Genomic DNA, 14,147 nt, shown 5'->3' with positions numbered 1-14,147 from the left:
TGCTGTTAGCAGACAATTCATCTTAACAGAGTCCAGAGCAACTCCTCCTGTCCTGGCAGAACCAGAGCACACGCTCGTATTTGCTAGTGCACACAAAGATATCCCTGAAACACCCAGCAAAGACAAGCACAGGCTCCCCTTTGAGGAAAACTCCCAGAACAGAAACAGAAGCAGCACACAGAGGGCTGCTCTCTCCTGCAGTGGCAGCCCCCTCGTGTCCCCACTCTGCCAGGCACCAAGGGCAGGAGGAAGGGTGTGCTGGAGATACAACCAGATGCCGTTTCCAGCAGAGGAAGGGCTTGCAACTCCACCCATGCATCTCTCATGCCAGAGTTTTTTCTGTAACAAAGCACTAAACAAGATGTTTCTTGTGTCCAGTGTGGATTCCTGCCCCCCAAATCTCTCTCAACTTGCAGCTCCTCCTGCCCTTAGATGGAGAAGTGACACACGTCTGCTGCTGCTAATTGAAAGGAGCTCCAGGCTTTGGCCAAAAAGAGTCAGACCTTTTGTCTCAGAGGTGTGCAGGGATGCACAGAGCAGACAGAAGGCTCACTGATCTGAGATAGGCCTAAAGCACCCTAATTTAGGGATGTACAATAATTTTCTTCCAGCAATCTTCACAGAAATTCAAACACACACACACCTACACACACACCTACACCCTCCCCCATTTACATGATCAAGTCTTTATCTTTTAATTTTTACTACTGGTACATCATAATTAGGTTCGCTTATTTCATACAGAAGCCCCCTGTTTTTTTTCCTGAACAATGCAAATGTTTCTTATGTGTGTAATGGCCATGTTGCTATTGTTTCTACAATTCTTTTTATGAAAAAATCTGTGCAAGATTTACCAGCAGTAGTGAAGTGTGCCTGACTCCCCTGAGAACCAGAAAGCATGTTAACTTCATCCTGTTAACTTCCACTCTGCTGTTTACAAGGTATAAAGATATAAACAAAAATAATTCAGCTGCTCAAGAGTCACAAGTTCAAGGACCCTTAATTCAGCTCCTTTGATGAGAAGCATTCTTTTTCTGCAGCTTGGTGTGTCACACCATAACAACAAAAAGCTTTATAAAGGTAAAGTCCTAGACAGGAAATCTGACATCATGCAACTGCTCAGTGGGCCAGTGTACCAAGCAGAGCACATAAAAATGCAGAGAATTTCACCACAGACAGCCAACTGAGTCTCCTGCCAGGCTCTTCTAAAGTCATTAGCTCTGTATTTCATGGTGCACAGACCCCAACACTGTGCTGTTGAAATGTCACAAGTGGTGTTTGCTTAACAGACAAGACTGATCTCAGATAAGCCTTTAACTAAAAGTGGAAATTACATACAAAATAAACGAAAAAAAAAAACTTCCACCAATTTTGTACTTAAAACTTGAAATGTGTTCTGCACCTCCCCAATCTTCCCTTGCCAGCAACCAGGTTTTACCAGATTTTCAATCCCACGCTGTCCTGTCAGCATGCAAAACTTCCCCCCTCAAATCAGATTCCCCACCCACCCCTTAAGTGTAGAACACAATACTTGAGGTTCTTGGGACAAGCACTTGCCATTGTGCTCATGTGTCATTGGTTTTTGTCTTTGTGCCAGGTCTTATGAAAACAAAGCAATTTTAAGTACAGTGGGTGCAATTGTTACAAAAATAGTTGAATGGGCTATTACAGGCACAGCGCTTTCTTTTAAAATAAATGTGTTCTTGAGATATATTGTAGGATGTTTCTAAATTCGAGGTGATTTTCCCAGTCTGAATACGTGGGAATATGTTGCGTGGGTTTTAAAGAAAATAAACTGATAATGTTTTGCAGCCTACCTCCTGATGTCTCATAGACAACAGATTAAAAACTACTGTTCTATATCAAACCATATCACTTTTTAGAATTCATTTGAAATTTCCTTTCTTTCTTAAAAACCTGTAAAGGTAGCAACCTGTGAAAGACAAAGTACCATAAGCCTTCAGGTTGCTCGAAAATCATGGAATTTCAGTCAATCTTGCTAATCTGCTGTTATGTAACTTTTTTTAGATAAATCCATACTAGCAACAGATTGTTCAGCTTTGGAGCTAACAAGGAAATAATTCAGTGAATAATTTCCAACCTCTGAATCTGATCTCAATTTCCTTGTCCTGGGCATGCACTCACATTGTGTAGAGTTCGTTTTTTCACTTTTTTTATGACTAAAATGCAAGGAGCCACATGAGCCAGATGATATCCATATGTCTGTTGACAGTACCTATCATTTCCAATATTGGGTGTGACTGCCAGGGATATGTGTGGGCACATATGTTGTCTCAGGAAGATGGGCTCTTACACACCTACTCCTGGCTGACCTGCTGATATCTGTCTCAACATCTCTTACATCTCCTACATCTCCTCCATCAGTCACCCACCCCAGTCCCATCCCATGGTCTCTCACAAGATACGGCCATAGGCTGGTAACATCCTCACAAAATTCTATCTTTCGCCCCAAAATTGAAAATTGTTCACTGAGCAATCTCACTCCTTTCTCCTGACAATCTCTGCTCTTCTGGGCTGGTCCATGTTTGACTGCTTTTCTTGCATTTGTGTTCTGCCTCCATTGAGCTATGTCCAAAACAGAACTTCTCTGCCTCCTTCTTCTGGATATAGTCATTGCCCTTCTGCTGTTCAGCCCAGTAATTTTTCATCATATGACCTGAGCAATCAGGGCTATCATAGGATATTTTGGCTGCCAGTTTAGTGTTGTGCTGTATCCCAACAATTAGGCACAGGAACAATCTCTGAACACAAATGGTGAAAGAAGGGTCAGTGCCCTTTGGCCTTCCTTGAAGGTTTGTGCACCTGCCTCTCAGTGAGACCTCATTTTTACAGTGGAAAAATGAAAGATTAGAGGTGAAGCTTTGTCTCCTTCTTTAACCTCTGGCAAGCCTGCAGCCTTTTTTTTTTTTTTTTTTTACTTGACTCACACTTGAGACCCATATGGCCAGAGAAACAGAGATACAATGGCCTTATCATGGGTGTGAAGTGTCTGATGCAGACAATATGATTGTGCATTGACAGATGGAGCATGTACTTACATTACCACACTAGACGACTTACATCTTAATTTTCTAACCTTTTCCCTTTCTCAGGGCATGCTCTGCCAGCTCAGGCACTGTTCTTTCAACTAGCAGTTCATTGCAGCTTTGTTGGTCACCTTTCCTTTTTGACATAACCTCACACTGGTATTGCCAGTAATGGCGTGTTTGCAATTCTTAATTGAAAAATCCTTTTCTGTATGATGCACTGTGTTACAATCCTAAGAACATCTCTCATGACCTAGGAATCTCTCTCCTTGCTCTCTATGCAGTTTTCCTGCATTTTGTAAATGTTTTGACAGTGACCTGGGTCTGTCACAAGCTCTACATATTTCTTGCATCATTTGCACTGATTGCCACACCACTGATATTGTTTTCTGCTTCTCATATTTCTACCCTCCATCAAGTTTAATTCTGTTAACTTTTTCCTAATACAGACAGCTATGAGCAGCAAGTGATCTTTTCAGCACTTTTATCTTTAGGAAAGACAGAGCATCCAGCATCTATCCGGTCAGTAAACTTTTTAATATCCTTTAATGATAGAAATAACCTCTTAGTCCTGAACAGCTCACTGTATTGTTTTCCCTTTGCTGTCACCTTGAGCCCTCCCACAGTAAATTACTTCTTTTTTTCTTTCAGCAAGAACACTTTAGCACTTTTAGACTTTTCACAAAATGTCCTGCCTTACTCCCACACTCCAGCACACAGTGTGATGGTCTCATGTCACACACCTGGGTCTGCACTGTTGAGCAGTCTTTCCTACTCCTTCAGATCATTGTCCCAGAAACTTTTAACTTCCATTTTCTACAACCATACATCGTTTGTGTGTCCCATGATTCTTAAGACTGCTCAGGCTGAAGAGCACCTTTCAATATTACCTCTCTTTCCAGGTCTCTCACATTTTGTACTGCTGTTTTCTTGATGAGCAAGACAGGTTTCACAATAAATCCTTCATGATAAATGAAAGCAATGAGTGGAATAAGATTTTTTTTAATATATCTGCTCTTTCCTCAATGTAGGCTGTCACCATACTCTGTCCCTGTACTCTTGACATTTAACAGCCTGGTGTGCTGAGAGACCCACTTGAAGCCTACCCATATGCCACAGCTGTATCTCTGCAGAACTTGTCATCAAACATGTGCATCTCATTAAGCTTCAGGTTTCAGTGCAAACACACGACTCCACTGGATTATCTGAAGCCTGCTCACTTTCAGAAGCTTTTGGCTTGACTAGAGTGGTAATTTCAGGTGGAAGTAATGAAAAATTTGAAAGTTTTGCTTGGATTCACCCCAATTTGACCCCAAAAGCTCAATTCTAAGCTGAATCTTAAAGGGTTTAAGATAAAGCACAGTAATCCGAACTCATGTGACATTAGAGATTTCCAGTAATGGAATAACACTTGAAGCTTCATCGTGTATATGTCACTGTAATTCTGTTCTCCTCATATAGTTGCAGATTGCTGTATAACCAAATATAAACATATACATTTTTCAGCAGCACTTGATAATGAAATTCTGAACTGATAGTTCACACTTGAAGAAGCTGTTATTATCAAATGACTGCAATTCTACCTTTTCAGATTGACTGTTGGGACTGGCCCTTGCAATATGTGCTCAGCCAGTTCATCTTGTTGATACAAATCTGATTTCACTCATTGATACATCCATTGATTATGCATCTGTTATATGCAAGAGAGAAGAAAAAAATCTTCCAGGTTTGAGACTTTTCCCTACTTTTGTCGTATCAATTAGGTCTGTGTGTCAAAGAGTGTTCCATGAATAAAACCTTCACCCAGTGCTATCCTGTCTCTGTTTAAAGTCAATATCTACATGCTCATGGCTAAGGGCTCCAGGAAGAAGTGCTGCCATTCTGAACACAGTTTGCAACATCAGAAGATTTCCGCATGGTTGAAAATTTTCACTGCTCCAGGAATTTCATTGTAACACAAGCGTGCATCTGTCAAACCAGCTCTGCCTCTGCTGTAGCATATTAGCATACAAACACCAATCTTGGTAAAATACAAGCCAGTGTCAACAGAGCTCAGAGCTAAAGAACTAGCCTTCCTCCCACCATTCTTAGCCTGCAGCCGTGCTACTGGTGGCTGTGCTCTGGTCACTCAGAATTCTGTGTCCTCAGGACAGGCAGCAGGGATGCTAAGTTACACAAAACTCAACTGCTGGGGGGCCAGAGGGGCTATGCCACAACAGGGGTTTTTTTTTGGGCTCAGCTTATGTTTCCATTCCCTGTGAATTTCTCTATGTGGTTTCAACACAAATGACACCAAGTTAAACAGTGAGGGAAATCTTTTAATCATGCTGAACTGGGTGAACTGTGGAGTTACTAGAGATCTCATGCCTTACCAGTAGAGAGGATTGTCCCTGGGCTGTGATCAGTCCCCCTGTAGATGTTGACTTCTGTTTACTTCTGTCTCTCCTGCTCTGGCATCTTCAGCTCCCCATTTACAAACCTGTGAGTAGCATTGAGGGTCCAAAGAACACCAGTGCCAGAGCCAGTGTAGGAGGAAGGGGGGGATGGAGAACTTCCAATTTCCAAAGTGCTTCTAGATCAGTCTGTGGCAAATAAGACCTACATTTAACACTGCCTATATATACACACTTCTGTATATGGATAATCCTGGATGCACAGACAGACTGGGGAATGAGATGCTGCAAAGGAAGGGCCCTGGGGATCCTGGTCTATGGGAAGTTGGATCTGAGTCACTGTGCCCTGGCAGCCAGGAGGAACAACCCTGTCCTGGGGGGCATCAGGCACAGAGCCAGGCAAGGGAGGGGATTGTCCTGCTTTGCTCTGAGCTGGGGCAGCCTCACCTCGAGTGCTGGGGGCAGTTCTGGGTGCCACAAGATAAAAATGACAAAAGGCTGTTAGAGAGTGTCCAAAGGAGGGCCATGAGGATGGTGAAGGGCCTTGAGGGAAGCTGTATAAAGAACAGCTGAGGCCACTGGGTCTGTTCAGCCTGGAGGAGACTGAGGGGGGACCTCACTGCAGTTACAACTTCCTGATGAGGGGAGCCAGAGGGGCAGACACTGATCTTTCTGCATAGGAATTGAGGAAATGGCCTGAAGTTGCATGAGGGGAGGTTTAGGTTGGATATTAGAAAAAGGTTCTTCACCCGAGGGTGCTTGGCCACTGCAACAGGCTCCCCAGGGAAATGGCCACAGGACCAGCCTGATGGAGTTCAGGATGCCTTTGGACTCTGCTCTCAAGGCCCGTGATAGGATTCTTTGGGTGTCCTGTGCAGGGCCAGGAGCTGGACTCGATGATCTTTGGGGTCCCTTCCAACTTGACATATTCTGTGATTCTGTGATGTAATGCACATACATGAATGCAAGGTCCATATCCTCTCATTTATGTAGCTACTCTCATCCTCAGACCATCCCACGGTAATAAAAACATCCTTCTGAGTTAGGATAAAGGGGCATCTTCCCATTCTAACATACTGCAGAAACATAGGTGCAAGCTTTATCTACAGGAGTAAGTCTTCCCAGCCTAATTTGTAGAGTAGTGGTTGAAACTGAATGATTAAAACCACTGTAGCAATTTTATAGAGGCAAGTGTATGGACTCAGGTGAGTAAAATTAATTAATTCCTCCAGGGGTAGCCTACTGTACCACCATCCTTAGGTTTGTGCTAGCCCTGCTGCAGCAGGAGCACACCTTGCAGCACAGTTGGCAGAATGGGAGAAGCTGCTGGGGCTGCACTTTGTGGACTCATGTCTCAGTTCAAAGTCCCCTTTACCCATAACAGAAGCTGTAATGTTTGTCTGGGGGTTTGTCAAGGGGCAGGTATACACTCCCTTGCCTGCATTTTGGGCAGTGGACAGTCCCATCCAGTAGCCACACATTCAGACATAGTGCTGTCTGAAACCTGTGGGGGCAAACATGGGTCAGGACCTCAAGTGGGATATCCATGATGATTAGAGTTTGGAGCTATGCTAGTAGCAAGGTGTTTCTGGACACCAGATTACACTGTGACCCATGAGGACCCCCCACAGCTATCCTTCAGGGCAGGGCATTGTCACCAGGCAGCATTACTAACCTCTCTGGCTTCAGAAAACTAAACAGCTGGACTTCTGCACTGAACAGCTCTGTGGCTTAAGTTATTTTGCACTTTGCTGCCATGGTTTCCTTACCTCTAAACTGGCATGTGCTGCCAGGCAGATAAATACACAAATACACTCCTCATTCACAGCTCAAAGCAAAGGATCAGCAGCACTCTGGTTGTTGTGGCCAGATGAAGACATCATCAAAAGCAACAGAGCAGCAGCCCCACCTTCCTTCTCTCCCTTCCTCCCATCTAACTGTGCTCACTGATAAAATTTACAGCCTTAGTATTTGGACATGCCCCAAATGCCTTTCCCTTGGATACCACGTGCAAACTGAATTAGGTCTTAGTTGAAGAATGTTGTTAAGAAATTTAACAGCTCTGCAGAAACAAGTGCAAATCACCCAATCCTTTACCTTCTTTCACCAGCCATTGGGATAGTCATAAAAGTGAAATGAGGCCACCACAAAACCAAATCTGCTGTAGTCCCTCTGGATGGAATTCAAATCCTGAAGACAGCATTTCAAAAATGTAAATGGCTTCATTAACCAAGGAAGACTCAACGAGCAGGGAGGAGGGACAATAACGGTAAGGTTTGTGTTACTGGGGAAGATCATTGTTGTAAAGTGGAGCCCAAAGCACACAGGAATTTTTGCACAGCCTGCACATGAGAACAATAAGGGATCAAACTATGTCAATCTGCTTTTTCACCTTGGCTTCCCACTTCTCTGCTAGAAATTTTCTGTGGCCAACAAGAGCTGTGATTTAGGTTGTCCCCTGTTCCCTGAGAAACCTTTTTTGGATGCCTTTTGGGCTACAGAAAATGAATCTGTGCTTCTTCTGTCTTCCTTTTAATGATGAGAAGTGACAGATTCAAATTCTGAGATTTTCAAGGCAAGGTTTTAAGGCTTGAGTGGAAGTCTGAGCATGCCTTAAACTGCCATGGAAACCCAACAACTTGTCAGCTCAGGAAGGATCACTGCTGCTGTGTGGAGGCTGAGCTCATGCCTGATGACATTTATGCTGCCTGTCCATGGGTAGCTCACTTTCCAGAGACCCAGAGTTTCAAGGAGTGCTGAAGCAAGCACACACTTCCCAGGGCACCCCAAGGGTCACTGAACTTACTGAGGTTTGGCACATAGCGTCACATTCCCACAGGAGAGGGCAATTTACATTATCAACTTCACCTTATCAACTTCTTAATGAGGAACACCTCTTTGCAAAGGGCGTTACAATATGAGTATTTTGTGTCTGAGGGCCCTGAAAAAGGGAGCAAGTCACAAATCATTTTTCCATGCTTTGCAAGATGATGCAATATGACTTCAAGCATTGCAAAAAAATACTCTTCTTTCTCCTCTTAAAGAAAATGTTTATTTTTCTTCCATAAAGAAGACTGAAGCTTTGGGTCATGGCAAGTTGAGCTCCTTGTGAAAAGCAAGAGGCCAGCATGGCTGATCTTCAAAGGATAAAATTAAACCCTGTGTTAAATAGAGAAGTTTATTGCTAGTCCTAAAATTAAAATCATGTTAGTCAATGCTTTGATTTTGTCAATAAATAGACTATTTCCCAACAATGGTTTTCCAGATTAGATTTGTTCTGTAATTGAAAATAAAATGATGCAGAGAAAAGTCAATAACTCTTCTACGAGGTTCTGGTACTATCACCACCCTGTGTCAGTCAACAGCTCCTTGATTTCATAGTTCAATTAAAACTGGGATCCTATTGGCAGAGTTTGTATTGTCTAGGAGTGGTCTAGGAACAGGGCTTTGTGATTATATTTCTCATACTGGAAGGGAAGCAGAATGTTGGCTTATGTCTCTGGGCCAAATTCAGTTCAGTAATTTGCCCCACAGGCACAGCAGATATCCCTCATGCCAAGTGAGACCACACATGCTTGTACTTGGGAAGATTTTGAACTTGTGCACACCTCTGAAATAAACTCCAAAAGACTCCATTGCAATCAAGATATGTCATAAAGAATCCTAAGTAGAGCTTAGAATTGCTTATGTTCAGAGATTCTTGAAAGAATAATGCTTTTCCAGTTTAAATATTAAAATAAAAACTCAGACCTTGTCATCAACATAGGGCCAAGTGGTAAGGAGGCAATTTTGTTAAATGAAAAGCACAGTGCAGGCTGCAGTGTGCACCCACAGTCATACTGCAAAATAGGGAGTTCCAGGTGCAGCATTTCCTGGATGTGAAAATGGACAAAAACATCCTACCTGTACCTTTTAAAGGAGTGAGGGGTTACTGCTTAGGTCAGATGTTGTGGGTAAGTCTGCACAAAGTAAGGATAGATAATAATATGTACACTGACATGATGGACTTTGGCAACTTCCAAATTTCCATACTGAGATCTTACTTTATGCAGTGCCATTCTTGTTTCTTGTCAGGAAATAGGTCGTGTCAAAATCCAAAAGTATTATGATCAACACCCTATCTACAATTTTGCAAGTAAAATGTTATATCATTTGTCTTTGAAGTGTTAATTACTTTAGCACCTACGAAAATATGATTCTAGGGAAAACAAACTGCTGATCTGATCCAGAATTTGCTCTGCTATCCTATCTTGGTGGAGACAGGTATCTAGGCAATTTATTCTTCAGCCAAAAGTTACAAGATCCAACTCGAGACTTCCAGCAAGAAGCTTTGTGCCCTCTGTTAGATGGGAAGGGTGGAGTTAGGCAATAATAATGATCCATTCTGATTTAAGTTTGTAACTGTGCCTTTCTGCAGCAGCCCCATGGGAACAATCACACAGATCTCTGAAAGCAGCAGAGCTTATAAAAGAAGTAGTGGGAAGGCAGGATGATCCTCATGGCAGAGCTGACAGTGGTGGCGGCTGTTGCTTAGGAATGCACAGAAGCAGCAGAATTACAGAGTGTCTGGGAGTGCTTTCAAGAAAGCAATGGCTGAGGCTTTGCCACAGAGACTTAAAAAGCTGAAACCTAAGGGAAGAGGAAAGCAAACTGCTAGCATACCCTAAATAAGCCCTTCTATGAGTGGTTTTGTTTTTGAGGGCTTTTTTGGTTTGGGGTTTTTTGGGTTGGTTGTTTTTGGTTTTTTTTTGTTTTGTGGTGGGGTTTTTTGTTTGTTTGTTTTTGGGGTTTTTGAATTGGTTTTGTTTGTTTTTTTTTTTAATTTAGAAAGTAATCCTCCTGAGTTTTGGAGCAGGTGGTGTTCGTGCCTGGGCAGTGCAATCAGGGAGCTGCTCCATCGGCAGCTCAGCCCGAGCACCACAGTGCAGCAACAACAGAGGAGTCGAGGAGAAAATTGCGGGGAGGAGGCACAGCCTGACTGCACAGAGATTAACTCCTTCCCTCCGCTTCCAATCTCTCTGCAAAATTCTGCCGGAGGAGCAAGGGAAAAACTCCATTTCTGTCGCTTCCCCTCCTGTAATTGGCCAGAAGCTGTGCTTTGACTGACATGGGACCTTCTGCGCAGGGAGCTGCTGGTCCCGTCCTCACCTCCTGGCATCTGCGGTGAAACCGGTCACTCGCAGTGGAGATGAACATACAGTGCTCGGAAACACCAGCCGGGTTTTCCTTTCAGCTCTCATCAGATGCTGCTCGGTCCCCTTCATTCTTTGGGTTAGTTCCCGTTTTCATTATCCCTGCCTTTGTCTTGCTGACGGTGGCTGCATCTCGGTCCAGCCAAACCCGGGCTGTGCAGAGCATGATGCCACCCCGGCCACAAAGGTTTTGAAGTTGTTTCTTTCAAAAGAGGACAGGAAAGTATTTCTCATTGTAAGGAACAACCTCGGGAGGTGAAAAGCGGATCAGGTGATTCTGCCATTTAACTCTTTTCTAGGTGGACGAAGCAATATCTGTGTAAATTAAACACCAGTGTTCACACACGCATCCCCACCCCAAGCCCACGCTTCTTGTCTGCCCTTTCTGAGCACTTTGTTCCAAAGGTTTTTGTTTAGCCGGGATGCTCAGGGAATGGCAGCATTTCATACCAATAGCTGCATACTGATACAAACAGAGCAGAAACAAAGGAACTGCCTCTTACTCGTTTACTACAGTCTTCACGGATTTAAACAAAAAACCAAACCAACAGCCACCCAAGACACCAAGAACAAGAACAAACACTCAGCTAACTGGTAATTTCCACAGCTCTGAATTCTTGGTCTCACTTTCTCCTGTCATTCTCTGTGCTGTGTTTTGTAAGAGCAAGTTTGCAAGAACAAAGCACTGCAGAGAAGCAGATAATATGCACATACAGTTTGGCACCCCAAACCCAAGTTTTTCTCCAGGCTCTACTGGAATAATAGTAATGTACAGAGATTAGTCAATCCATCATACCAAAAGCAACTTGAACATGGTTAAACAACTTCCTAGAGAACAAAGTAAAAAGAAAGTAAAATTTACACATTTTGCTTAACAGCTGCATCAGCAACATCAAACCTGATGGGAAGTATGAGATTTAATAGCCAGGGTGTTGTCTCTTTCAATAAGCAGTATGAATATGTATCAATTGGCAGGATCCGGATAAAATTCCTTGAGTTGAGCCAGCAGGGGTCTAAAACAGAGGAAGGTCAGCACTTGAGCCTTCTCCAGTTGCTTTAGGTTATCTCAAGTGTAGCAATTCCTTATACTGTACAGGTCAGATTTAGATTCCTGTAGGACCCAGGGTTTATGCAGGGCTGCAGATTATGCATTCTTGTCAATGATTTGATGGGATTGCCACAGCAGAGATCCCCACAGAATGCTTCTGCATCATACCACTGAGTATAATCTGACTGCACAAGGCACAATGAAAGGATGGCATGAACCTTGACTACTGCACATCAGCTTCAGCTTTCAATGTGTGCATGTGTGCAGGTGTGGGCTGATTCCTGAAATAAATGGAAAGCGAGAAACTGCAAATATTTAATCACCATTTCTTGCCAATCCTGCCCCTCTGTAAGAAAAGTGATGCAGAACTAGGACCACACATTTTCACTTATTCTGTACAAAAATCAGAAATGTCAGTGTAATGTAAGTGAAAGCTGAGAAAGCTGGAGGAAAACAGTAGGATTAACAGGTAGACCCTGTGAGAAAGTGAGACCTTTTCTATCCTGTCTCTGTAATCTAGCTGGAGCATCTGCTATCCAAGTTGACATCAGCAGTCCAGCTAAAGAGAAATGCCTCCTGTCCCTTTACAGCTCCTGATGTGTTGCATCAAACGCTGTCAGTTCAAATTAAGCACTGCTGTTTTTCCCTGTGTCCTGCCTGACTTGTTGCACTTCTGTGTGCAGCTGCAGTGTGTGTACCCCGGCAGAGACTGGTAACTGCTCTGCTCCCTGTATAGTTTGAGGAAGCAGCATGGCCAAGTTGGCAAATCACCACAGCAAGGATCAGACTTGCCCAGCTCTGCATATCTCTGAAACTGGTCCTTTCCCTCCCTGTTTATCTCCAGCTTTTCATTTAGACAGAAAGATTGCAGTCTAGCAGCCATTCAGAACAGGAGTCTTGTGCTTGTGCAGCCCCCAGATAACAGATTTCCAGACTCAGCTAAGTACATGGTCTCAAATGAAATGGAGCAGTGCTGAAAATAAGCAGAGTGCATCCAGCTTCTGCTGTACTGTATATTTAATAGTGTTCCATATCCAGATGCTTCTACTTTCTGCAAAGACCAGCTTTCTACTGCTGCGAAACATCAACAGGGACCATTCAAAAAGTACAAATAGATACAATACTGAAGCAAGGATTTTTGGAGATTAAAGATCTCAAATCATCAAGATGTAAAATGATATTATTTTGAAAACTGGAATATACAAAACCCATACATAATTTTTTTTTACTCTGTGACTTGTCCTCCAAATTCTTAGATTAAATATCTTTTTGGATCTGAGACTGTCATGGTTTGCCACCAACTGGCAACTTAGCCAGACAGAGGCACTTGCTCAATCCCCCCAGTGGCATGGGGGAGAGAATCAGAAGGGTAAAAGTGAGAAAATTTGTGGGTTGAGATAAAGACAGTTCAATAGGGAAAGCAAAAGCCATGTGTATACAAGCAAAACCAAACAAGTAATTAATTCACTTCCCATGGGCAGGTGTTCAGCCTTCCCTAGGAAGGAGGGCTCCATCATGTGTAATGCTGCCTTGGGAAGGCAAACATCATCCAATCCTTCCTTCTTCCCCCAGCTTGATGTGCTGAGCACAATGCCATATGGTCTGGAATATCCCACTGGTCAGTTGGGGTCAGCTGTCCTGGCTGTGTGCCTTCCCAGCTCCTTGTGCACCCACAGCCTCCTCGCTGGTGGAGCGGTGTGAGAAGCAGGAAAGGCCTTGACTCTGTGTAAGAACAGCTCAACATTCCTGAATTTTCAGAGCTGTTTCCAGAACAAATCCAAAACACAGAGCCACACTACCTATTGAGAAGAAAATTAACTCTACCCCAACAACATCAGCACAAAGACCAAACACCCAAACACTCTTCCTCTCATCTCTTAAATGACATCACCAGACTGTTGAGCAAAAGAGATTAGGTCACAGCAAACACAAATTTTCCCTCATAACACACTGATGATCATCTTTGACACCATGCCAGACTCTTAAAGGCTACCAAATTAATGTTCTGTTTCATCTCCATACACCAGGAGGCACTGACATTTCAGGGCTTTTAGAAGCCATGTGCACAAGGTTTCAGACTGGCTACTTCAGGAAGACATGTGTGGGTCAGAAAAAAACTTTTGCTTTGTTGTGCTTTGGAAAAATGCTTTTATCGCTCCTGATTTTAGAGACTATCTTCCTTTTTGAGATGCTTCAATAACATTTTAGGGCTTCATTTGTTGGATAAAGTGATTTGCACAGTCCAAGCTGCCATTATGCCCCTAGGTCCATGAGGCAATGGGAATATCTTCCCTACACCCATCTCATTGGAGCAATTCCTTGCCAAGGCATATTTTTGATCTGTCAAGACACACACTTCACTGCAGAGCTGTCCTTTATTGAGCAATAAAAGAGGCTGCCTTCTCTTGCTAGTACAAAACAAGTGGCTCAGAAGAAAACATGTCTTCTCACAATTTATTCCCAAAGC

The sequence above is a fragment of the Oenanthe melanoleuca genome, chromosome 5 (genome assembly GCF_029582105.1).
Source record: "Oenanthe melanoleuca isolate GR-GAL-2019-014 chromosome 5, OMel1.0, whole genome shotgun sequence".
Classification (NCBI taxonomy): domain Eukaryota; kingdom Metazoa; phylum Chordata; class Aves; order Passeriformes; family Muscicapidae; genus Oenanthe; species Oenanthe melanoleuca.
This window is presented reverse-complemented; position numbering follows the sequence as displayed.